Source organism: Rhinatrema bivittatum, chromosome 4, assembly GCF_901001135.1.
Source record: "Rhinatrema bivittatum chromosome 4, aRhiBiv1.1, whole genome shotgun sequence".
Lineage (NCBI taxonomy): Eukaryota > Metazoa > Chordata > Amphibia > Gymnophiona > Rhinatrematidae > Rhinatrema > Rhinatrema bivittatum.
This window is the reverse complement of record NC_042618.1, coordinates 182,279,955-182,304,881: the sequence shown is the minus strand read 5'-3', so window position 1 is coordinate 182,304,881 and position 24,927 is coordinate 182,279,955. Positions and strand designations below refer to the sequence as shown.

The following is a 24,927-nucleotide window of genomic DNA, read 5'->3' as shown; positions in this document are numbered from 1 at the left end:
AAAGGTAAAGAAAGGAGACATAGGCATAAGACCTATGAAGCAGTGAGCCAAAAAAATAGTGATGTTGACATTTCGAAGAATTGAGCTAATGCTCGTTTTTTCCTCTATTTTTTTTCTGGTCTGGCAGTTTTCTCCTGCTCCTTTGGACTTCCAGTTCCCTCACAGCTGAGTTATGGCAATATCAGCCTGCCTTCAAAGTACCTGGGAGGATTTTCCCCTTTGTATAAATCCCCTCCCATCTAGCCCACCCATTTCAGTGACAGATCTTGTCTAGGGGTCGTAGACTGTGGCCTCTACCTGAACTCATGAAGATAGTAACTTTCAAACAGGCGCGTAACACATATACATGGGTATATGTGCGCATGGCCAGATACATGGCAATTTTATATCCTGCACACACATACACGTAATCCTGTGTACGCACAGCAGCGTAAGTCTGTTTTGGGATGAGTAAGTAACGTAGTAAAGATGGCAGAAAAAGACCAAATGGTCCTTCCAGGCTGCCCAGCAAGTTTCTTATGGTAGTAACTGCCACTCCATGCAGGTAACCCCCATGTTTCTGTTAAGAGAAGTAACTGCCGCTCCGTTCATGTTACCCCCTTGTTACTGTTAAGAGTAGTAGCTGCTGCTCCGTGCATGTCACTGCCATGTTACTGTTAAGAGTAGTAACTGCCGCTCTGTGCAGGTTACGCCCAAGCCTCATGTTAAGAATAGTTAAACGCTGGGATTCAGCACGCAGGATTTTAACCAGCGTAGTAAAAAAACGAATTCCCGATGCAGTAAGCAAATGGTATACTAATGCATCGGGAGTATAAAAGTCCAAAAATCCAACTTAAAATGGATGAGGGAATTTTATAACAGATGTGCGTCCAGCCCATGATCAGTTTCACCAGTTCGTCCACCAGTTTGCCCAGTCTAGAGCTAGGTCCACCAAACCCCCCTGGTTCTTCAGCCTGCATTCCCCCCAATTAACTCAGACCCCTCAAACACTTTAGAGATGACTGGAAATCATTTTAGAAAGGCTTACAGCTCTTCCATAGCAGAAGTAAATTTGCACTCATCTATACCTTAGTGCACACCTAGGCACATAGCTACTTGCATGCAAATCTCTTGGCTGTGCCCCGGAACGCCCATGCCCCACCAGCATTCCATCTGGTTTTTTTTCCTGATGTGAGATATTCACATGTTGGTACTTGTGCGTGCATGGGGATGGCATATAAAATCGGGTGGGCATATTTAACAATCATGCGCATCTCCTGATTTTGTGTGCACCTGGCTTTTAAAATTCATTTTGAAATGTCCACTTTGAGCCTCATTAGTAGCTATCACCATTGTCTGGCTGAGACTCTCCTCCAGGAGCTGTATAAATGCTGCCCCCACAGCATCCCCAGCCATTGCTACCCTGGGAAGCAGAAACCAGGCCTGAAATTCACACTCATCTCCCATACAGCCACCAGCCCAATATTACTTAAAAGGCTTTTACATTTTGTGATAGAATTGCAGTGTTCAGCAATGTTATTTAATAGATCTTGCTTATAACATTATCCTAATTATGAAAATGATAGGAAATGCCTGACCTGAAATCCTAAGTCCATACATGCCTTGTTCAATAAAAATAAAGGGAGCTGTGTATAGTAAGGCTTTTTCTTAAGAATTGTCATTTCCATTATGACTGCAATAAGACTGATGCTCAGCTCAGCCAATTAAAATAAGTGTTTCTGGTTATTATGCATCTGCTTGTGACAGGCAGGATGTGATTCCATGCTGAAGAAGACTCCCATGCTTTATTAAACTATACTGTAAAGTTAGTGAAGAAAGGAAAACGTTTGGAATAGATGCATTACCATGCACTAGCAAGGTTCAAAAAGATATTCAAACCAGTGTAGTAATTTTTGACACCAGTTTACCATTGAGATATTTGGTGTGTTTCTTTCTAGTTTTCCGAGTGAAGCAGGCATAATTAGTTCATTAACTGTAGATATGTCTTCCAGCATCTTTGTTTGTGTATCTTGATGTGAACAAAACAAATGTGTGTTGGCCAATATAATGTGCCAAGGGTGGGTGAAATTTAAAACGTATGGAGGAGGGAATTAAACGAAGAAACACTTTTGGTCTTATGTTGTAATCAGTTAGATATCATCATGAAGATCTCTAAAAGGTCCCAGAAGAGATGTCATTAAGCCATAATAATGAGAAATGGCATACTGTAGGAATTAATGAGTTTGGAAGACACTTAGACTGTTGCAAATTTTATTTTTAGAATGTATTCCACAGTATATACAAGAAGGATTTGTGAACTGAACTAATGTTACAATTGTAATTAACTCCTTTTAATGCAGGCTATGATTTAATGTAATTTTTTTTTTGGGGGGGGGGGGGGGGGGTTATGCAAAGTCCCAGTGGCATTACACAGTGATATTCTTATCACTAATGAATAGCAGATGTCATGGAAAAGCAGCAAATCATAGCCTTCCAATGTCTGTCTGACTCTAGAAATACCAGTGATTAAAATTACATCAACATTTTGAAAAAACATTACATAGGATGCATAGCATAAAAAATGTGGAAAAAGCCCTTTCCTTTCAGCTGCTGCTTCAGTGTATGTGAATAGCTTACCTACTTCCATTTGTTTTTTTCTTTTTTGACCCAAAATAGCATAATTTTCCCAAAACACAATCTTTGACACTTAAGAGTTGGAAAGTGATAAAATTCCTATAAGTGATAGCTGGCCTTTAGAGATTTCCAGTAGACTTACTGAGCTATAGTAAGTAGTGCCACAAAATGTGATCAAATGGATTCATTACCAGTATATGTGCATTTCTTACTAGAGATATTGATGATATGTTTCCATAATATTAATTCCTAAATAGTGAATACACAATGATTTTGAGATTTAGACTTTGAGATCAACATTTACCTTCTTAAATATTTGCAAAGCCAATGTTTCACAAAATATATTAATCAAGTTTAAATTTGTTTTTATTACATGAAAAAAAGCCCAAAGTCAGTTTTGGCAGTAAGCATAGGGCCACAGATTATAGCTTACCTCACTGTAAACTGCTCCAAGGCAGCAGCAATAGAACCGTGCCATCATTTGAAAATTGAATTAAAACTATTATAAACTATTAAAACTTTACTTCGACACTTTAGAGTATTATTTTCAACAGAGTGCATAACTCAGCACACACACACATATAAGATGCGCCTAAATTACATCTATTTTATAAACTGTGAGTAGGAGCTGGTGCAGTTTATAAAATACAACTGAAGGTAGACAAATATGAGTTCACTCTGTATAAACTATACAACAAATACAAAGGAGCCCCTGACCGCTTTCATATGACCCTCTTAATTCTGCCAAATACCTTATACAAAAAGTTCACATTTCTTTAACAAACATCAAGCAGTGCCAATATAATAATACATGTTTATTTTAACAAGAGTTATTATAGGTAATATTCCTTATAATATAGGGGGGATTTTAGTAGTTATATCATAATGTATTGAGATATGAAAATGAATGTTTAACGAGAGATATATGTAAAAGTGTATGTGCTCTGTTGCTAGCTGTTTGAAATTTGTTCTTAAAATATACATGTATTATTGTAATGGCACTGTTTGATGTTTGTTAAAGAAATGTGAACTTTTTGTATAAGGTATTTGACAGAATTAAGAGGGTCATATGAAAATTGTTGGGGTTCCTTTGTATTTGTTGTGCAGTTTATAAAATACCTTGTATCACTACCCAGATAGTATACATGTACAAGCACATTTTTTAATGCAGGGATCCACATTGTTTGTACACCTGTTCTAAAAAATATTTTACACATTAAATAATTATAACATGCGCATAATAACCCTCAGTTTATGCACACATAAGCTGGCTGATGTCTATATTTCACCTATGAAAATACTTCCAAGCACCAGTTCAGTTAACCCAGAACATCACCTGTTCACACACACCCTCCACTAGTTCACCCTCTATCATTTGCTTCAGACCCCATCCAAACACTGCAGACAAAAGTAGTCAGATTTAATATCCATGGCTTGATTAGCAGGTGCACAAACTTACTGGGAGATTTATTAAGCCGTCATAAGTTATCACAGACGAGGCCAAATATTACCAGAGGGCGTCCCCACAATATTTGGCGCCTCCTTTACAAACTATCATGGCAGTACCACAGCGTGATATTTTATGGCAGCGCAAATGTGTGACAAAATGTCACTTTGCAGTGCAGGACCTTCCCGCACAAAGGCAACCCAATTCAGCCGGGGTCACCATTGCTTAACTGATCAGGAGCCCTAAAATTCACCTCCCCCCATTTATTAAAAAAAATCCCACCCTGATGGTCTTTGGAGATCCCCTCCCATTCCTGCCATTTTCTGAGGCAGCCCTGGCCCCACAAAAGAAAAAAGAAATGTAGTAAATCACTTAGCAAAAACCCATACAATTCCCCACCCCTCTCCCTTAGTCAAGAAAAGTTCCCCCTTTGGATTTAGCGCCCCCCCCCCCCCAATATCCCTATCCATTCCCCATCCCCGCCAAATAAATTAATAGCCTTAGAGTCTAAGGATTCTCCCCCATCCCAAAAAAATTAACCTTGTGGTCTTTGGGGGGGGGGGGCAGGTGGACTTCCACTCCCCCAAAATGCCACATATCTGTAAACAAAGTCATTGCTAGTCAGTGGGTGCCCGGAGCGCCTCCCTAGTTCCAGGACCATCGATGCCATTTTTCAAAATGGCACCAACCTAACCTTGCCCCGTCATGTGATGGGGTAAGCTCTGGGACCGGCTGGACCCCCCCCCCCCCCCCAAAACCGCCAGGGTCGTGTTTTGTTTTGGGATAGGGGTAGGGGAAACCCTAGACCTCAAGGATATTGATTTATTTGGAGGGGGTGGGAAATAGATAGGGATATTGTGGAGGTGACTAAAGCCAAAGGGGGATGTCACTATGCGATTTCCTACATTTTTTTCTTTTGGGTGCCAGGGCCACTTTGGAAGGCAGGGGTGGGGGAGGGGGTCTCCAGGGTAGTATTTGACTAATTGGAGGGTGTTTTATGGATAACTTGGCCCTTTACTTTTTCCATGGGCTTATTGGATACCTGCATTAGCATCCTGATGCTCCCTCATAAAAATATCTATACCTTCTTCAAATGCGCTAAAATAACGGGGCTGACTTTTTTCTAAGTCAGCCGTATTATTTTACTAGCATAGGATTGCCTATGCATAAGCTGTTTGCATGCCTAAGGAAATGTTATGCATGCAAAGCAGCTTATTTCCATTGGGGGAGAAAATCTTCAAGTCTATTGCACAATAGTACCGCGATACGGCAATATCGTGCGATAACCAGCATTTAACTCACTTAGTAAATCTACCTGTCAGCTTGTAAAATATGTAAATGCGTGCATGCTTCCAAATCCTGCCATGGAATACCCTCCAAATGCCCTCTGTTTCCATATAAACTTTTCTGTATGGCAACGAGAGTACACGCATACTTCCACCCTTCTGAAAATGTGATTACTGTGCATAGAGGCTGCTTGATGTCTGTGCTGATTTTACGCACAAGTATATGACTTTGAAAATTACTTCCTTAGGGGTAGATTTTAAAAATTTGCGCGATCACGTACTTTTGTTCGCGCACCAGGCGCGAACAAAAGTACGCTGGATTTTATAAGATACGCGCGTAGCCGTGCGTATCTTATAAAATCCGGGGTCGGCGCGCACAAGGGAGTGCACATTTGTGCAACCTGTGCGTGCCGAGCCCAGCGCGCGCTGCCTGTTCCCTCCGAGGCTGCTCCGATTTCGGAGCGGCCTCGGAGGGGACTTTCCTTCGCCCTCCCCCCACCTTCCCCTCCCTTCCCCTACCTAACCCATCCCCCCGGCCCTATCTAAAACCCCCCCTTACCTTTGTTGGCAGATTTACGCCTGCTAAAAGCAGACGTAAATCTGCGTGCGCCAGCGGGCTGCTGGCACGCCATCACCCGACCCGGGGGCTGGTCTGGAGGCCTCGACCACGCCCCCAGGCCCGCCCCCGAAATGCAGCATCACGCCCCCAAAACGCCGCGTCGCTCCGGGCACGCCCCTGACACGCCCCCTCCCCGCCCCTTTTACAAAGCCCCGGGACTTACGCGCGTCCCGGGGCTCTGCGCTCACTGGCGGCCTATGCAAAATAGGTGCGCAGGTGCGCAAGGGCCCTGCGCGCGTAAATCCGGCCGGATTTACGTGCGCAGGGCATTTAAAATCCGCCCCTTAATGTCTTGTCTAGCTGATATGGAGAGAACCATTTTGCTTATTGGTGATGGCATTCATTGATTCATTGTCCCCTCATTATAATCCCATTGAATCAACTGTTGTGCTTTCCATTCTTGTTCATGTTGCTTTATTTGAATTAAGGGGGTCATTTCCTAACACCCCATATAAAATTAAAATCATTTACCTACAAACTTTACACCAGTTTTCAAAAGGGAAGTACGCGCATGCTTACCCTTTCAGAGTTATCGCACCGAACCTTGCCTGCACACATTTACATCTGCTAATGGGTCTGCATTGTTTTTGTAGGGAAAATATGGGCATACTTATGAAGATGCAAAAGTATGCACATAAGTGAAATCTCCACCCATGGAAGCACCTCTGCTCACTGCATTAAAATGACATGCCTACAGGCCTTACTCGCATACTTTTACCTGCATATTGGGTGGGCACTTTTGTAAAAGGCCATTTCCACTGGCCTCTTCCTGAGGAAATGGCTTTGAAAATGACCCTCTTAAAAAAAAATGTAAGAAAAAACACTTGCAATGGGATTATAATGAAATGAGACATGATGCATGCTGGCGATGACTTCACCATTAGGATGACTCTCGTCATTTTTTTTTGTGTTTTGTCCCAGCAGTTTCCTTCTGTCCCTTTGATCTTCCACCTTAATTGGAGCCAAAGCAGGGATCTGGCGACATGAGCCTTTATTCACAACTTCCCAGAAATATTTCCCCTCCCAACTCTCTTAGCTCTCTCATTGTAGTGATGGTCCTCGACTGGGGGCCACGCACCAGAAACGCACAAAATTGCAGCTTGAGTCCCAGCACAATCACCTGTTCCTTTCTTGGGACTGCTTTTTATTTACATCCCAAATTTTTGGTACCACAAGTTCGTTCTTTCTGTTTGTAATGATACCAGTTTGCTCTCCAGTCAGAGTGGACAGAAGAGTTTACCAAGTGTACAGTAACCACTAGCATCTCCAGTATTTTCTCATCCTTTTCTTTTCATGCTCACTCTGTGAACCTGCCTGTATTTGCTAGTGACATTAAGACTTAGCTACTTATTATTGTATCTATGGGAAAGTGTTCAGCTATTATCATTTTTCCCAATAACAAAATAAGGGGGACATTTTGCTAAGCGATCTCACGCGAAAAGTCCCTTTTCGCGTGCGATCACTAAATGGGGGCGGCGTCAAGACCGGAACAGGAAGAGTTGGGGCAGCACCGGGACAGACGCCACGAAGACATCGCGGACAGCGAAAAGGTAAGAACCCTTTTTGCTGCCAATTTCTCGCCCAATAGCACCACCTTTTATGATGGCACTATTGGGTGCGAAAGCTGGCAGCGATCGCACCGCAGAGGTGCAATCGCTGCCGGCTTTTGCAGGCCCGCCCCCCGCTTCGCCCCCCGCCCCCTGTACCGCACAATTCAAAGAGCCTGGCGGTATTAGTGAATCTAGGCCTAAGTCATAGGATAGTTGATTTAGGGGGTTTCATACTTAGAAGGAAAAATTACATTTTGTTGTATCTTTAGACGTTTAATATATTTTATTTTCTTAATGTACCACCTTCTGTATTAATCAAAGCCATTTCTACTAAATACATTTAAAAACTGTTTACAATAAGTAAATAAAATGCAAACTATGAATCCATTTTTTCCTGAAATTCATGAGTTTAAAAAATGGATTTTAGTATCCAAATGGAAAAGGAGACTGTTTGTTAAAAAAATAATTTGAATACTATCCTTTGCTTCAGGTGTGAAAACTATGACGTTGTAAAGAATTAAATTCTTGCACTTATGATAATATATAATATCCCAAGGAAGATAATTTTTGAACACCAAGTTCTAACAGGAAATGCCCATTTCTAGAAGGAGATTAAGGGATATATCTGTATTAATAGAAAATGTCCTGAAAGTGCCAGAAATCAATACAAACCTTAGTCATTAGGCACTTTTGGTGTGAAGCAGACATGTATCTTTCTAAGAATTATTGATTGGAGAAAAGAAAAAAAAGTAATTGAGGACTGAGGCAAAATACAAGCTAGATTTGAATCTGATGGACAGAAGGTTAATAAAATGTAACAGAAAGTATCTTCTAAAATGTTGTAGTAAATATGCATAGTAACATAGTAATGATGGCAGAAAAGGACGAGATCGCCCAGCAAGCTTCATATGGTATCTGCACTTCATGCAGGATACCCCCATGTTTCTCTCATGGGTAGTAACTGCCTCTCCGTACAGTTACGCCCAAGCATTATGATAAAGGTAGTAATATTTACAATCAAAGCCAAGCAACTGTCAAACCAATAAATTACGGTTAGCAATGTTTTTACTGGGTGAGGAACCTTTTAATAATTCAGACAATGCTGCTTGATTTTCTTTGCTTTAGGACTTGACCATAGAAGCTGACCTGTGCTTTTTCCTTTGTCTGCGTGTCAGTACTCCAGACCATAAAAGTCAGGGCCCATGTTGGTGGTTGTCTGTATACAGTCCCCCTCTCCCCCCCCCCCCCAACCCATCAAAATGGGGAGCGATGTTGCAGTTGCATCAAAAGCATCAAGGCTTTTGATTGAGGGTAGTAATCCCCATGCTTTCTGTTAAGGGTAGTAACTGCTTCTCTGTGCAGGTTACCCGCATGCACCCTCTTCTTCATTGCTATCTTCTAGCTTTTAGGGATCCACATTGTTTATCCCATGCCCCTTTGAACTCGTTGACTGTTTACTTCTTCACCAACTTCCTCTGGAAGGGCATTCCAAATATCCACCACCCTCTCCATGATGAAATGTTTGCTGACGTTGGTTCTGAGTCATCCCCTCTGGAGTTTCATTTCATGACCCCTAGTTCTAATGTTTTCTTTCCAACAGAAAAGGTTTGAAGTTTGTGTATCATTAAAACCTTTCAGGTATCTGAAGGTCTGTATATATCTCCCTTGAACCTTCTCTCTTCCAGGATATATATTTAGATCCTTCAGCCTCTCTTCATAAGTCTTCCGATATAGACCCCACATCATTTTGGTCATCCTTCTCTGGACCGCCTCAATCCTATCTCTATCGTTTTTGAGATATGATCTCCAGAACTGAACACATTACTCCAAATGAGGCCTCAGCAAGGACCTGTACAAGACCATTATCACCTCCGTTTTCCTGCTAGTTGTTCCTCTCTTTATGCAGCCCAGCATTCTTCTGACTTTAGTTATCGCCTTGTCACATTGCTTCGCCATCTTCAGATCACCAGATACTATTACCCCAAGGTCTCTGTCTTGGTCTGTGCACATCATTGTTTCACTCTCCATCATATACAGCTCTTTTGGATTACCATACCCCAGATGCATAGCTCTGCACTTCTTGGAATTGAATCCCAGCTGCCAAATCTTCGACCATTCTTCAAGCTTTCTTAAATCACTTTTCATTCCCTCTACTTCTTCAAGCATGTCCACTTAGTTGCAGATCTTAGCATCATCCTCAAATAGACAAACTTTACCTTTTACCCTTCCCGCAGTGTCACTCAAAAGATATTGAACAGAGCCCGTCCCAAAACCGATCCTTGTGGCACTCCGCTTAATACTGCTCTCTCTTCAGAGTAGGTTCCAATTACCATTACACACTGTTACCTAGCAGTCAACCACTTTATAATCCATGCCACCACCTTGACGCTCACTCCCAAGCTTCTCATTTTATTCACAAGCCTCCTATGAGGTACCATATCAAAAGCTTTGCTGAAATCCAAGTAGATCATATCAAGTGCTCTTCCTTGATCAATTCTCAGGTCAACCAATCAAAAAAATCAATAAGATTGGTCTGACAGGACCTTCTCCTGGTGAATCCATGCTGCCTCGGATTCAGCAAGCCACCTGATTGCAGATAGTTCATTATCCTTTCCTTCAGCAGAGTCTCCATTAATTTTCCCACCACTGAGGTAAGGCTAACCAGCCTGTAGTTTCCAGCCTCCTCTTTGCTATCACCCTTATACTTTCACTGTTGAAATACTGAAATAATGATTTCTCCTGTTAGCTGAATTTGTTTTGGAGCAAACGATGAGCTTTTTCCTGTGTTTTGTTGGGTTGCAGAAAGGTGTACAGGGTGAAAAATGTAAAAAAATACAAAAAATTGCATGTACAGTTCATTTCTAATAGAATACTTATTGTATTAAAAGTTAGTGTCCATTTAATTCTTAAGCTTTCTATAAAAATAAAACAATTAAAATGAAGAAAGATGCCAAATTTGTTTAGCATCTATAATTAACTTTGAAAAGAAATTAAAAAGGTTTTGCTGCTTTTTTGCTGCTTTTATGAATGATATCTAAAAAGCAGAATGAAGTTCTTGCACACAGTCAGATGTGTGAAGAAATGATATACCTCCTACATCATGGGTGGGAAACCGTCTTTTAAACAGGGTCACATTATGTAACAAGGGGCTGGCCAACTCACCCTGAATGCCACAAAATCAGATGGCAGTAAGGTTGCAGCCATGACTCTCCCACCGGGCCCACCCATGCCATCCTTAGACATGCACGAGTGCCGCCACGCAAAGATATTGGCATCGTGGTGGGAAAGCTGACTGTCGCCCCCTGATGACGTCAGTGCTGGCTGGGCATTTAAACTTAGCCTGCGCTCCCAGCCAGTGCCTCAGCAACAGATTCTTCTGCTCTGCAGTGCATGCTGATATTTCTTATGCTCCTGATTCCTACTTGTACCTCTACATTCCTGTCCTTGTCTCTGCCTCAGTCCCTGTTCGCATTGTGTGTCCAGTTCCCCTCCTTCCGTGTCTCTTGTGTCTGATCCTGCCTTTCCTTGTTTTCCCCTTCTCTTGTCCTGCATCTTGCTGAGCCCTGCTCTTGACCCTTGCCTGCTCCTGCCTTACCCTTGGCTCTCACTTCCCTTGGACTGATCTCTTGTGCTTGACCTCTGCCTGTTATCCGACTCTGCCTAAATGCCTCTTGCCCCAACTCCTGCCTGGTATCTGTCTCTGCCTGAACACTGCCTGCAACTTGACCTTACATGCCCGCTGCCTGCCCAGACCCTTGGCCTGCTCTAGGACTTCCTTTGCTCATTGGGCCCTCGCCTAAGTCTTGCCAGCCCTTGAACCCAAGAGCTCAACCTGCAGGGCAAAGAGTTGATATAGGTAAATACCTAACCCAGCCCCGAGCGTGTCAGTCTACTGACAGCATGGGCTTAGTGGGTTTGCCTGCTAGGCTGAGTCCAAGGGCTCACCAACCATTATACATTACTGGTTCTCCTCTGCATCAGGTGCTAGACCTTGGAGAGCCTCAGTCATGCAGGATGGGGCACTTACTACTATGTCTCTTCCCCTTCCCGCGGACTGGACTAAGCAAAAGAGAATTCTCTCTCCTGCAACTTCCTGAGGGTTAATATGTTGGATCTGGCTTCCACCCCTTCTTCCCTCCCTCCTCCCCAATCCTTTCCATAGTGCTAAATTCTCTTAGCTTAGTCTCCTCCTCTTCTCCCTCCACCTGTCTGTCAGCTCCAACACATCCTCTTCCTCCACCACTCACCTGTCTGCCCATATACATGTACTGGATCATAGCATTCACTATCTCCAGGACTAAGCTGGGCTCCAAGCTCCAATTGAAAAGAATTTTGGCATGTCCCTCCCCCCTCAAAAATGCCCGGCTGAATTCCAACAGCGTGCAAGATGAACCGCAGGACTAGATGGGCTAGCAAGGCAGGCTAAGCTGCAGGAGGACTCTGGCTGCCTGGGACCTCACTCGGTGCAGACTGTCTTCCAGGAGAGAGAGGGTGAATGGCTCTGCATGTGCATTCCTAGTCTTGGTGAGAGCTTCTTTTACTCCCCCCTCTTCCTGTCATCCGTCTCGGAGTCCTCTATTTTCAGGATCTCAGGTGGAAAGCTGCTGATGTCGTGGGGGAGGCAGGACTGATAAGAACATAAGAATTGCCATACTGGGTCAGACCAAGGGTTCATCAAATCCAGTATCCTGATTCCAACAGTGGCCAATCTATGTCACAAGATCCCAAACAATAATGGATCCCATGCTACTAATGCGCAATGATAAGTAGTGGCTATTCCCAGGGACAGTACCTTTCAAACTGGCATGCAGGCGCATATATGTGCGCATATGCCAAGATACACGCATGCAATTTTAAGTGGACGCGTGCATGGTCACATAAATCCTGCTTCTACTGCGTGGAAGTTTTAAAAGAGGTGCCAGTTCATCCATCAGTTCACTTACCAGTAGTTAACAGCTAAGTCCTCCAAACTCTCCTGGTTTGATAGTCTACACTGCCCCCAGACCCTTTAAACTCCTCAGAAATGGCTCAATCATTTTATTTTATTACTTATAAATCCTCCATAGCAGAAGTAAAGCGATGTGGCATATAAGTATTTATTTATTTATTTATTTAGATTTTTATATTCTGCTTCTCTGCAGATTACATTCAGGTACTATAAATATTTCCTGATCCACACAGGACTTACCATATAATTGTATAATTTTGTAGATAAGACAAGGAGTGACAGCAGGATTTGAACTGTAGTTTCCCTGGGTCATAATCCGCTACTCTAACTACTAGGCTACAACTCCACTTCACTTTATCTGCACATCTATTTACCAGGCCCTGAAATGCCCATGCCCTGCCCAATCCATGCCTTCACCCCTTCTTGGAAGCTTTTCAGATGTGCACACAGCGGGTTTTACACACTATCTGAGCGCTTTTTAAAATAGGGTTAGCACATGTAAGCCTGACTTATTTGTGCATCCCCTGATTGATGTACATGCCAGCCTTTTAAAATTCACCTTTAAGTCTATTTGGTTAGTAACAATTTATGGACTTCTCCTCCATGAACTTGTCCAAACCTTTTTTAAACCTAGCTATGCTAACTGCCTTAACCACAATCTCCAGCAATGTAATTGTGCATCGAGTGAAAAATAATTTTCTACTGTTTGTTTCAAATGTGCTACCTAATAACTTCAGGGAGTGTCCCCTAGTTTTTGTATTTTCTGAAAGAGTAAATAACTGATTTTCAATTATCCATTGTATTCCACTCATGATATTATAGACCTCTATCATATCCCCCCTCATCTGTCTCTTCTCTAAATAGCAAATCACCCAAAAAAGATGCACAGACAATGTCAAATGATAATATTGTTCTACAAAAATGCAAAGTCATGGCTTGCTGATACCCCATTTTATTAATTTACAAGTTACCTCTAACTTTGCCTTTTTGCAGAACAATCTTCTCCAAGCTGAACAGCCCTAATCTCTAGTCTTTCCTCATAAGGGAACTATTCCATCCTCTTTATCATTTTAGTCATCCTTCTCAGTACCTTTTCAGGTACATCTATATATTGTTTTAAGATGTGGCAACGAGAATTGCAAACCATATTCCAGGTGCAGTCTCACCCTGAAGCAATATAAAGATATGATGTTTTCCGTTTTATTCTCCTTTCCTTTCCTAATAATTCCTAACATTTTGTTTGCTTTTTTTGACCACCATCATACACTTAGCCAAGAATTTCAAAGTAAGGTCCACTATGACACCCAGATCCTTTTCCTGGGAGGTAATTCCTAATATGAAACCTAACAAAATGTAACTACAATGCGGATTACTTTTCCCTATTGCATCACTTTGCACCTGTTCTCATTAAATTTCATCTGCCATTTGAATGCCCAGCCATCTAGTCCTTAAAGGTCGTCCTGCAGTTTTTCAACAGTGTTCCTCCCACAATTTTTAACAACTCGGAATAATTTTTTATTGTTTGAAAATTTGATCACCTCACTTGTTCCCCTTTCAATATAAATATATTACAAAGCACTGGTCCCAGTATAGATCCTTGAGGCACTCCACTATTTACCTTTCTCCACTGAGAAAAATGACCATTGGGTCCTACTCTCTGATTTCTTGCCTTGTTGAGGGTCCAATTTGTGGCAGGAAGTATTGTAACTCTCTTTTGAGCCACCCTGAGGAGAGAGGCTTAGGAAAACAACTGGCCACTGCCGCCATCAGTCACTGCAGGAGCAAGTTGGAGATCATGTCATTTTTAGGTGAGGTAGGTGGGCTGGAAAAAAGGTACAGATGAGCCAAGTTCCCCCCCCCCCCCCCCCCCCCCCCACTGTCCTATACATTCAAAACTGGTAGCTAAATTGACATGGGCGCATAGCATTTTTTATAATAAACAGTTTAAACTTTGTTATGGTAAAGTTGCTTGATACATGTGAGCAGATGAGTTACTATTTTTTTCATATATATATATATATATGTGTGTGTGTGTGTGTGTGTCAGTACAGAGATGAAGGAAGACTATTGCTTAAAATATACACAATATTAGAAAACAAATATAGAAATTTTTAAGAAAACATTTGTCATTGTACAAACCTTTTTAAAACCCAGTAACACTAACTGCTGAAACCACATCCCCTGGCAATGTATACCAGAGTTTATACGCTGAGTGAAAAATAATTTCCTTCAATTTGTATTTAATGAGCTACTTGCTAACTTCATGGAGTGCCCCCTGGTCCTTCTATTATCTGAGAGAGTAAATAACCAATTTACATTAACTTGTTAAAATCTTTTCATGATTTTGTAGACTTCTATCATATCCACCCTCAGTTGTCTCTTCTCCAAACTGAACAGCCCTAACTTCTTTAGCCTTTCCTCATAGCGCAACCTTTCCATGCCCCATATCATTTTGGTTGCCCTTCTCTGCACTTTTTTCAGTACAGCCATATCCTTTTTGAGATGTGGTGACCAGAATTCACACAGTATTCAAGGTACGGTGTCACCATGGAGCGATACAGAGGCATTATGATATCCTCCGTTTTATTTTCCATTCCCTTCTTAATAATTCCTAACATTGTTTGCTTTATTGATCGCTACAGCACACTGGGTCAACGATTTCAATGTATTATCCACTATCCACATCTTGTTACTCTCCGCGGCCACAGACGGCTGCAGCCGCCATTGCTCACCTCCCTTTTCACAACTTTGGCTCCATTGGGCGAACTCGTGGCTTCGGCCAGCTACCACCGGCCTTCTGGCCTCCGTTCCCGGGCCTACCCAAGCAGCATGGAAGCTCCCGACCGCCATCTTATCCGTGGGGTCCTTAGGCATGCGTGCACGTTTCCCAACCAGCTTTAACCACGCCATGGCGGGAACCTCGGGGACGTCCCTACCAGATGACATCAGTCTGCTCTAAATATTTAAACCGGCCTGCCCAGACAGCCGGCGACTTGGCAACGAGTTCACTTGCAGATCTTGCAGCTTCTACTCAGCTTGTTCCGGCTTTGTGTCCGTGGTGTGAGACTACTGGGTACCCGTTCCTCGGGGGCCCCCCTCGTCTCTTGGCTATCTGCTCCTCAGAGGTCCTCTCACCTGGACTCCAGTCTGCCTTTCTCCTAAAGGCTTCTATGGGACTTCTGCTTACTTCCTGTCGCTGTGAGTACCACTTCTGGATCACTATTCTGTTTGCTACTTGGAATCCTCGCCGGTGTACCCTGCTCTGCGGACCATTCCCGTGAGGACTCACTTCCGGGTTCTCCCCTGCTCTGCGGCCCCACACGGTGATATCATCTGAGGAACCCTCGCTGATGTACCCTTCTCTGCGGACCATTCCCGTGAGGACTCACTTCCGGGTTCCCCCCTGCTCTGCGACCCCACACGGTGATATCATCTGAGGAACCCTCGCTGGTGTACCCTTCTCTGCGGACCATTGCCGTGAGGACTCACTTCCGGGTTCCCCCCTGTTCTGTGGACCTGAGCTGTGCTATCATCTGAGGAACCCTCGCCAGTGCACCCCACTCTGTGGATCACTACCGTGTTCTCCCACCAAGTAACTTCCCTGCATTTCTCCACTACTGATTCAGTGTGTTACAGTAACTGTATTTTCTGGCACCCCCGCTCCTCGGGTATTGCCGCTTCCTCCTTTGACTCTTGTCTCAAGCAAGACTGACTTCAGCATTCTGCTGCCGTTCTGTGGCCTACCTCCAAGGGTCTACATCTCCACCTCTACATCTGCTGTATCTCCATCCCGCAGCCGAGGCTCCGCCTCCTGATGGTGAGCCCCAGCGAGGCTCCTCCCCCTGGGTGGTTCCACCTCTCTCCTCGGCCAAAGGGTCCACTCACTTACGTATCCTAACAGATCTCTTTCCTGGGTGGTAACTCCTAAGATAGAACCTAACATTGTGTAATTATAGCAAGGGTTATTTTTCCCTATATGCATCACTTTGCACTTGTTCAGGTTAAATTTCATCTTCCATTTGGAAGCCCAATCTTCCAGTCTTACAAGGTCCTCCTGCAATTCATCACAATCTGCTTGAGATTTAACTACTCTGCATAATTTTGTGTCATCCGCAAATTTGATCACCTCACTCGTCAAACACCTTTCCAGATCATTCATAAAGATGAGATGTGTGTGTGTGTGTGTATTTTGTCTCCCTCCCTGCTTACACTTTCCAATTTGTAGCTGTCTCCTCCCCTTCCCCATGTGCATGCATGTATGTGTTTAGGGGGAGGGAGTGAAATGATGTGTTGGGTTCCCATTCGTACTCTCTGTATGGGTTCAATGCCCTTATTGCACTCTTCACTTTGTCTACACCTACCCCCCCCCCATGTGTGTGTATGTATGAGTGGGGATACTCTTTTGTCTTCTCCTTACCTGTGTGTATAGGTAGTGAGAGAAATGTAGTGAGTTGGTGGTACAAACTAGAAAATCATGGGAAAAAGACACTTGAAATCCATATGGCTGAGGTGGCTAACTCTGCTCTTGAAGAGCAACAATCAGGTCTGGTGTTCAGGATAGCCATACTGAATATGCCTGAGATAGATTTGCCTGCACTGCCTCCATTGAATGCAAATATATCTCATGCATATTTATTATGGATATCCTGAAAACAGGCCTGTTTGTAGCTCTTGAGGATTGGCCACTCCTGCCATATGGTATTTGGCTTATTGCAACACATGTTGGGTATGGGCTTGGCCCTCAGAAAGCCATGAGTAAACATAATTACAATTACAATATAATAAACCTCCCATACCAAAACAGCACTAACTGCCAGCACTCAAACAGCAACAACCCTACCTATGAAAAGGCAACACTGCAAATATTACATCAGGCCATAGAGCACCAATATACCTCTTAATAGGAAAGCAGAAGAAGCCAAACTGCTATAGATACCTACACAGAAACTACTCACTAGCAGAATATCTCACCTCTGTCACACGTGCAGACAGACAGGCATTTACCAAATACAAAATGGAAATTGCAACAAGCCAGACTCTGTTTGCAGTGCAACAATGGAAAAACAGAAACATTTACCATTGCTCATAAAATATCAAACAGTAAAATCAAGAAATTTAAAACATCATTAGTAATAAAATCATACTAATAAAAATATTTCATAACCACTAACAAATAGAATAACATCCAATAATTAGAAACTCGTATAAAAATTTTCCAAGTATTACTAAACTATTACAAAACAGACACATCAAATAACATGCAATAATTAAAACAATTAAAGATAAAAGAAATCCCCTTGTGGAATGACAGAGCAGCTTTCTTAAGCTAGAGACACAGACCCTCAGGATTACAGCCTTTCTTCATGCAACTTAGCAGTGTACTTATACATAGGCATTTAATAGGCTGCCTACCTTCTTCTAACAGTGTCCTTTACAATACCTAGGGACCTTCAATTTAAGTTTTTACTGTTCTTTATTTTTCTCAGGAATTTCTCAGGTTTTATTACAATAAGAACCAAAACAGGAGAAAATCAGTTGAAAAGAACGACTCATTTTTCTGGGTAAATATCAGAGTTTATTTTGCTGGACAGAAGCCAGGATAATAAAACAACATTATCAGATTCTCTCACCCACCCACTCTGCAGCATCCCCAACTCTACCCCATTCACTGCCTAACCTCCCCTCCTCCCATCCCACCAAGAATCTCCCTCCCTTCCCCCCTTTCTCCTCTACACACACAACAGCAGCATTCATCTATCCAGGCTTCTTCTCTCTCTATCAGCTGCACACTTATTGAGGCTTCATTGCTCTGCAATACTGCACTTCTGCTTTTCTGCAGGTCCAGGGAACTTGTTGGAAAGTAGGGATGTGCATTCATTTGCAACGAAATAGGAAATAAAGACAATATTTCCTATTTCGTTGCTTTTTGGGGGGGCTGACGAAACAAAAGGAAAACCCACGAAATTTCGTGTGGTTTTCTTATCATTTTTTTGGTGGGGGGGGAGAAAGGGCACATTAAAAAAAACCCCAAACCCACCCCAACCCTTCAAATTTAATTAATTGCAAACCCCCACTGTCCCGACCCCCCCCAAGACTTGCCAGACCCCCCCCCCCAAAGACTTGCCGAAAGTCCCTGGTGGTCCAGCGGGGACCCGGAAGCGATCTCCCCCTCTCGGCCCCGCAGCTGTCAGTAATCAAAATGGTGCCGGTGGCTCTTTGCCCTTACCATGTGACAGGGGCTACCGGTGCCATTTGTCGACCCCTGTCACATAGTAGGAGCAATGGATGGCCCGCACCATTTTCTAAGATGGCGCCAGCCGTTCATTGCGCCTACCATGTGACAGAGGCCAGCCAATGGCACCAATAGCCCCTGTCACATGGTAAGGGCAAAGGGCCATGGCGCCATTTTGATTACTGGCAGCCAACGGCCTGAGAGCGTGAGATCACTTTCAGGACCCTGCTGGACCACCAGGGACTTTCGGCAAGTTTTAGGGGGGTCGGAAGGGTGGGGGGATGTAATTAATTGAATTTGAAGGATTGGGGTGGGTTTGGGGGGTTTTTTTCGGGGCCCGCAGCTGGCCGATAACGAAGGCTGAACCAAAAGGTTCGGCCGAATCACATCTCTATTAGAAAGTGCTTCTGGTGGACAGACCTGCTTGAAATGCATTCCTGGAACCAGACAGCTGCTTGGGGGGTGAGGAGGCAGGACTTGAAACATTGCATAGGCGGCACTGGAGGATGAGTGCTTTCACTGGTGGAGGGTGGGGCTTGAAACACAGCACATGCTTTAGCCCACTTTGGCTTCCAGCAATGACTGGAGGCCTTCAACGCTGCACCTGCAGCTCTGGAGCAGTTTTTTCATCAGCCTACAATAAGTGTGAATATAGATTTAAACCAAATGTCACCTTTGGAAAAATCTGTGAATTTGTGGGTGAAAATCAGTTTAAACTGAAAACGAAAGACCCTAACAATACCTTAATGCAGAGCCGTAAACAGGAGCTCTTCTCCCAGATACACTGGGGCCTCCATTCCCAGCTGTGCTCACATTCTTATCCTGCCCCAGCAGGGTCCTGCCCGCAGAGCTCTCTCTCCCTGTAGGATTTAAGGTGGACCAGGTTAAGGAGGGGACATAAGGCCACACCCCTGCTCTCCATACTTGAGAGCTTTTGATTCCCAGATGCCCTGAGATTGTTGTTAATTAACAGGGGGAGAAGGAGGAGGAGTATTGAACACAAGGTTTCTCCTCTTTCCCTCATATACCCACACTTGCTCTCACCTGAAGGATGCTGACACATCAGCATACTTTCTCAAAGGATGCTGACATTTTTAGTTGAAGTTGCTGTTCAATTCGGTCATGATTACACCAGGGTCTATTCCAGGATTATAATACTTTATTGAGAAGACACTTCAGTATAAACACATACAGAGTGTTACAAGAGATAAATGTCCCCATAAAATTATTTTTATTTGCATTTATAAAAGCTTCACTCACAAAAAAATGTCCATGCATGACCAATGATTATACCACTGTAGATGCTTACAACAAGAAGTATCCGTATGCTAATGATACATCCAGCATCCTTATGTGTATGAGGGTCATTTTTCACTAAGATATTCAGTGTTTTCACTAAGACATTCAGTGTTTGAGCATTTCCTGACCTAAACTGAACCTTAATCAGTCTTTGACTAATCACTCTGACTTTACCTTAACATAGAAATTAACTCCACAGCATTAGGGCAATTCGTTATTACCTCAAATGCATTGATATGCATATATGTATCATATGTATCTAGTTAAAAACCCCAGCTTCTTTTCTCTGTTCCAAGTTATTACTACCCTGTTTTATTGTAACTGCAACCCTTAACTTTCACTTGTATATTGTTACTTTACTACTACCTTTTTTAATTTTTGTTATTTATTGTTATTTATGACCTCTTGTTACCTCTTCACTTGTTAATTGTAAACCGACATGATGCGATACTCATCGCGAATGCCGGTATAGAAAAACTTAAAATAAATAAATAAATAAATAATAGCCCGAGGGGAAAAAGGACATGCCATTGCCATGTCATTGCCATGTCATTCTAGGCAGCCGCCTAGCCTGCCTAATGCTTCCACTGACCCTGGATGTGGGTGCGTATAGAGCGGGAGTGGTAGAGTGTGGGATTTGTATGTATGTTTTAGGGGTAGTAGTAGTGTGTGTGTGTGTGTGTATCTGATTTCTTTCCCCCTCCTCCTAGCACTCCTTTTTTCTCCTTCCCTATATCTCTTAGTTAGTCATTCCCCTCCTCTTCTCTTCTCACTCTGGCAATCTTTACTGGCCCTGCCTTACCCTACCCAACCTTTCGCTCTAACTCCTTGGCTCCTCTTCTCTCTCCTCACACCTCAAGTCACTTCTTTCAGCTAGTGGGGTCTAGGAAACCCCATCAGCCTTTCTGAGGCTGGCCCTGTGGTCTCTCATACCTTCTGTCCTCTCCTCACACCTTGGTTGCTTCTTCCTGCTGTTGGGGTCTGGGACACCCCACCAGCCTTCCGCCGCCACCATTCCTTTTTTTTTCCTCCAGTGTTGGAGCCCGGGACACCCCACTGACCCCGCCACAACCCCCTTCACGCTCAGATTTTTTTTTTTCACTCCGCCCTCCCTCCCTCAGGTTTGTGGGCTCTGGGGGCGCTTTGCTATATACATGTGTGCCATGATATCACCCAAAGCCCCTTAATATTTTTAATAATATAGAAAAATATTGCTGAAATTATAAGCAGTGCAAGTATCTATGTGAGATATTAGAGGAACAATGTAAATGATTAGCATAAATTCTACAAGAACTGGTTTCTTATTCTGAAGAACTTTTATTCTTGGCAGGTAGAAAGGGGAGAAGGGGCAGAATGGCTATAAGAACAGGTTGTGATGGATTGTAGTTGAGGAAAGAAGACTGGGTGAGAGGGTGCCTTGAAATATGGTTTATGCATGTGGATGTGAAAGGAGGATGCTTCTGATACAAGGTTTGAATGGAAAAATAATGGTTAAAACTAACAGTAGTCTGATATTATAGATTTAATGTGGAATTTCATTGAGCAGATTATCTGCAAGCATTAGGAACCTGGTTTTAAAGGTTTTCCTGTAGGTACAAATGGAAGAAACTGCTTTATAGAGCTCATTTAGACATTTTATACATGAATAATGTTTGTTCTATGACATTCAAGCATTGATATCTGTAAGGGAAAAAAAACAGTCTTAAACTGGGGGCTGCCCTGTTGGAGGGCTTATGCTCTGCCTGTGAGTTACAGGATGAGTCTGTATATTTGCAGTTAAGCAAGCTGGTAAGACTTGCATTCTTCCTTTTGGTCAAACCTGTATACCTGTCCCAGAGGTCTCAGACTGGGGATATCCCAGTGTTCAAGTGTACCTTGAGGGTTGTGAGCTGTACTATGGATCCTGGATGAGGAAGATTCATAATCCTGCCTTGAATGAGAAGATATCTGTGTTTCATATCCTGTGGCTAGCAACCTGACAATATCATACATTTCCTTTTGATGAAAACCAAGTATTGTTTATGAACAAAATATGATATCATTGCTGGAACAGTTGTGGAAGCCACTTTCCAATCTGGGAGAATTGCTGAGCAATTCATTTCAGGCAGATTATTTGAACTTCATAACAATATGCATTGCATTCATCATTAGCAATCATACTTTAGACAATAGAACATTATCTACAGGAATTTCTTAATGTCTTGTGGACGTTTTGGTGAGGGAATTCAATATAAATGAGTAGGTTCTGGTCTCCTTTCTTTAAGCTGAAAAGGTCTTTTCGGCTTTTCAAAATGGTTCTGGTTTGTGTTGCAAATTAACTCTTCTGGGATTCTCTAAAACATCGGTTAGATGACTTTCAACTTTCTTATCGAAGACAGATAAAAGAGTATGAGAACAGAATACAACTCCCTCTTTATCCAACAATAAAAAGCATTTTAATATATCCATCTTGTGTAAAGCTCAGACCGTGGATGGTGTTGCATAAATATGTTCCTTCAAAAGACATCATGTTCTCTCAATTTACTAAAAGTGTTCTTTAGAGTCTCATCTGCCGTAGAACCAACATGCCTGATAAAAAGACACTGCTCTTTCTCCATTATGTATCAGAAAAGCAGTGTATATTCAAGAATTTAAACTTATTCAGAAAAGGTATTTTTCCATAGGCACTACATTTGAAAAAGTATTTTTTAAGGCCCAGTGTTCCTTACTGGAAAGTAAAGAACACAGCTTAGATTTTCTGATCTGGGTTTGTTGTCTGCATTATTTGAGATAAAGAAATGCAAAGGAAGTGAGTGTTCTTCCCTTGTCCTTCCAACATAATCATAGAGTGCTTGATTACCAGTTGCATACTTTGGCAGTCTTAATGAGGTCTTCTACAGTGCCCAGTTTCTACAGACCAAAGGTTAAGTGGTCTGTATTTTACTGTAGTCAAATGTGTTTGGTGAAATAGCTCCACTTCTGCATGTTGACTTTTGACTTGTTGGCGCTTGTTGGAAGGCAATTCAAGTACCTGCACGTAAGAATGTTAGATATGCCATACTGGGTTAGACTAAGGTCCATCTAACTTAGCATCCTGTGGTCACTTTGGGTCACAAGTACCTGGCAGATCCCAAAAAGTAGATCTATTTCTTGTTATTCCCCGGGATAGCAATGGCTTTCCCTAATCTACCTGGCTAATAATGTTCTATGGAGTTTTCCTCCAGCAACATATCCAACTATCCTTTATTTACCTGTTCCACCCCACTCATGATTTTATAAATTTCTATCATGTCCCCTCTCAGCCATCTCTTTACCAAGCAGAAGATCCCTAACCTGTGTAGTCTGTCATAGGAGAGTGGTTCCATTCACTTTATCATTTTTGTTGCCCTCCTCTACATCTTTTCTAATTCTATGTTTTTGTTTTTTTTTAATGGAGTGACCAGAACTGCATACAGTACTCAGGTAATATCGAGGCAATATAATATTTTCCATGTTATTCTCCATTTTCATATCATGCTTAACATTCCATTTGTTTTTTTTATTTCTGTCACATACTGAGCCGAGGATTTCAATATATTGTCCACAAGGATACCAAGGTCCTTTTCCTGGCTGATGACTCCTAATACTGAACCTAGCATTGTGTACTTTTATTGGGATTATTTTTCCTTATGTGCATCAATTTGCATTTTTCCACATTAAATTTAATCTGCCATTCAGATGCCCAGTCTCCTAGTCTTTCAAGGTCCTTCTGCAGTTCCTAATAATTCACTTCTGATTTAACAACTTTGAATAATTTTGTCATCTGCAGATTTGATCACTTTACTCGTTCCCTTTTCCAGATCATTTATGAATATGTTAAACAGTACAAATTCCAGCACAGATTCCTGTGGTAGTCCAGTAATGACATTTCTCCATTTGGAAAACTTAACCATTTAGTCCTACTCACTATTTCCTGTCTTTAACTGATTACCAATCCACAGTAGGGCACTACCTTCTATCCTATTACTTTTTAATTTTCTGAGGAATCTTTCATGAAGGGACCTTGTCATATGCTTTCTGAAAATCCAAATATACTATATCAACTGACCCACATTTATCTACATGTTTATATTTTTTTAAACTGTTTATTTTTAACAGGAACATAAAATGTGAGTAATAATAAACAAATGTCACTCAGTGTGCACAATTTTGACATAAAACCTTTTGGATAACTAAACCCCAAGTAATTCCTCAATCAGTCAACCCCACAGTACTATTAATCAGGATTCATGGCCCAGTACAGGCCCCACACTCTGTCATATACCAAAGACTTGTGTTACAGTGAATAAGTAAGCTTTGCAATTATTGCAATGTCTTTGAGCTGTTTATACCAGTGCAGCAGCAGGAGGATTGCCTTCCAAAAATCTGCTATAGTAAAGCAAGCTGCCAGCACTATCTAATCACACAGCTTCCTTTGAGACCTATTAAGATTCAGTGCCCCTGCATCCCCCAACAAACATCTATGTGGTGTCAACTGAACTGGCACAGCCAGGCATCTAGAGATCTCCTCCTGCACGTCCTTCCAAAATGTAGATACAAAAGGACAAGAACACCACATGTGCAGGGATGTGCTGTCTTGACTACATCTCTGCCAACAGGTCTTGGACATGGAAAGCGAAAATCGAGCAAAAAAATACAGGACACCTATATGACCTATGAAGGATTTTATACAATCATTCCACCCTCCTGCTGCATAGAGATATCTTAAAGACTCTTTTCCAAATATATTTCCAATCCACCGGATCTAAGTCTAATCCCAGGTCTTCATTCCACTTGGCTATCAAGGAAATTGGGGTGTCTCTTTGGCCCTATATTGCTTTGTAAAACATTTTAACTACCTTTCTTTTCAGGCCCTCATCCATTAGGGCCTTTATCCCAGGACAAGCAGGATGTAGTCCTCACATATGGGTGACAT

At 42.5% G+C, this 24,927-nt stretch overlaps 1 protein-coding gene across 6 annotated transcripts in view; it reads left to right on the top strand.

Annotated features, from left to right (window-relative positions):
• The window catches only part of CEP112 (centrosomal protein 112), a 1,022,051-nt gene that overhangs the window by 669,384 nt on the left and 327,740 nt on the right, over positions 1 to 24,927 (top strand). The gene's annotated exons all lie outside the window — the stretch shown is intronic.